The sequence below is a fragment of the Chrysochloris asiatica genome, unplaced genomic scaffold (assembly GCF_000296735.1).
Source record: "Chrysochloris asiatica unplaced genomic scaffold, ChrAsi1.0 scaffold00053, whole genome shotgun sequence".
Taxonomy (NCBI): domain Eukaryota; kingdom Metazoa; phylum Chordata; class Mammalia; order Afrosoricida; family Chrysochloridae; genus Chrysochloris; species Chrysochloris asiatica.
Window position 1 is genome coordinate 16,952,395 of NW_006408571.1, and position 2,531 is coordinate 16,954,925.

The 2,531-nt window shown below is 44.6% G+C and overlaps 1 protein-coding gene across 1 annotated transcript in view; it reads left to right on the plus strand.

Moving 5' to 3' along the window:
* Nucleotides 1–1,056: 1,056 nt before the first annotated feature.
* NANS (N-acetylneuraminic acid synthase) overlaps nt 1,057–2,531 on the plus strand; it is a 48,687-nt gene continuing 47,212 nt past the window's right edge. Inside the window, exon 1 of the mRNA XM_006863145.1 lies at nt 1,057–1,061. The gene's annotated coding sequence lies outside the window, so the exon portion shown is untranslated. The remainder of the gene's footprint in view (nt 1,062–2,531) is intronic.

Genomic DNA, 2,531 nt, shown 5'->3' on the forward strand with positions numbered 1-2,531 from the left:
AACTAGTCTGGCAATCCCTGAGCCAGATTGTGGCCCCGCAGGGAATTCCAGGAATTTTCGCAGCTGGCAATAGGCCTCTGGCACCTGGGAGCTGCAGCAGTGGTGGATGAGGAACAGGCAAGGTATGAGGGAGTCTGAGAGCAGGTGGCAAGATGCTGGGAAGATGAGAAATCATGCAGGGCTCCAACCAAGTCCTGGGAGTCGCTTTCAGGCCCCTGGTTTTGTCTATTCTGGTGACTGGGCTGTGATTCCCTCTCTTACAACTTCTCTGGAGACCAGTTAGCACAATAAACAAAAAAGGCAGTCCTGTTTGGCTACTACAGGACCCATTACTTACGTGGGGGACAGTTGTTTGGAGAAGGAAGGAAAACACCCAGAGTTGTCAGTTGACTGGAATTGCTTTTCTCCAGACGTAAATGCAAAACAGTTCAAAACATGGAGGATGGTCTATGACATAAGTGAAAATTGGGACTGAGCTCACTGGGCAGGGACTGTTCATTCATTCGCTCAACAAGTTAATCATCCACTATGTGCATAGCTCTGTGTTAAATACTATTTTTTCAGACCAATGTCATATTTATATAGGGAAATAGAAAAATGAACAAGACAGAAGAAGCCCCTGCTTGTATAATTTACAGGCTAGCAGGTAAAACAATTGTGTAAATAAGCTATTCTAATGTAGTGTGTAAGTTCTATGAAAGATATTCCAGCACAAAGTGATGTGAGAACCCAGAGCAGGGATGGAGCCTCATAGGAAATAACATCTATAGGGGAGAGCTGAGGGGTGAGCAGGAGAGCTAGGCAACATGTAGAAAGAAGAGAGTTTTAAGCTGAAGAAACTGTGTATGCAAAGGGCCCAAACCCATAGGCAAGAGAACAGAGATGCTCACCATGGGTAAAGTGTGAATAGGGACTTCTAGCCTCTGGAGCTGTGCAACAATAAATTCTGTTCTTTAAAACCACCCACTTGTATTTTTTGTTACAACAGTACTAGTAACTAAGACACTTTCCCTTCCTCAGTAATTCAGATCTGAAGTCATTAGGCAAGGCGAACAAAGTAGGTTTCCCTAGTGGACAGGGAAGCCATGAGGCCTGAAGTAGGGTTCAGAGCCCAGTTAAGATGGGAAGCTCCACATCTGGGGAATGACCAGGGTGATGTGGCAAACTAAGTAAGAAGAGAGTCCATGCCTGGGTCAGCTTAGCCTGGAAAGTCTCAACCTAAATGGGTAAAGAGAGTGTCCACGTGGCAGAGGGCCCAGCATGAAGAGTCAGAGCCTAAGCAGCATGAGGCTATCCTCATGGAAGGGTGGCCTGAAATGGGGTGCTACAGCCTAGGTGGGGTGAAGTGGATGCCCATACATGAGGGGGTTGCCCATCTTTGGGTGTCAGAGCTCTAGCAGGATGAGGTCATTTGTGTAAATTGAAGGAGAGAGAGAAGAGGAAGAGACCCAGTGAAGAAAGGCAAGAGTTCAAGTAAGGAAAGGAGGGTGATCATGCTGGAGGGTACCGGAACATGGTCTTTCAGAGCAGAGCGGAGAATGTCTTTATGGGGAGGAGGATGTATCAAAAAAGAAAATAAAGGGATAAGTAAGAATAATAAGAGCTGGATTTTTCAGTATCAAAAAAGGAAATTAAAACTGTGAAAAGAGAAATCTGGAACATGGATTATTGTTGGACTGGATAAATGGATATGAGCCATGCTTTTCAATATATATAGAGAAAGTATAGGAATAAATAGAAACAGCATATGTATGGGTAGATATTCCTTAGCACTTTCCACAAGAAGACCTGGGAAAAGTGGCAACCCATTAGCAATGAGCACACCTAGCATCCAGATCTTGGCTTCTAAATACCGTTTCTCACTAAAATGTTCTAGGATTCTTCAGAAATAACTGATTCTTTGATTGTAGGACTGGGACAGGGAAAGTACAAAATGAGCTTGGAACATCTTGTGCCAAAAGCATAAAAAGGGCTCAAAAAATGATGAGCATTGTCAAAAGGACACAGCCAATTTGAATGACTGCCACTACAGTGCTATTCATACTAAGTATGTTCTGGCTTTAGCAACTTGGGAATCCCTAGATGGTGCAAAAGATTCATGCATTTGGCTGCTAACCAAAAGGTTGCAGGTTCAAGTCCATTCAGGGGCACCTTGGGATCCAAAAGCCCTGGCAATCTACTTCTGGAAAAGCAGCCATTGAGAACGTTATGGAGCTAAGGGGCAACTATTGGCTCCTCCCCATATGGAGAAAAGAAAATCAAACAAGGATACATTTAGTCCAAAGGGCTAACAGACCATGTGAACCCCAGCCTCCATGACCCAGACACCAGAAGAACTGAACAGTGCCCAGCTACCACTGCTGAAAAGAAGAGTAAAGAAAATCAAGCAAGGATACATTTAGTCCAAAGGACTAACAGACCATGTGAACACCAGCCTCCATGACCCAGACACCAGAAGAACTGGACAGTGCCCAGCTACCACTGCTGACCACTCAAAGGGATCACATTTTGAGATCCTGGATAGGATGGGA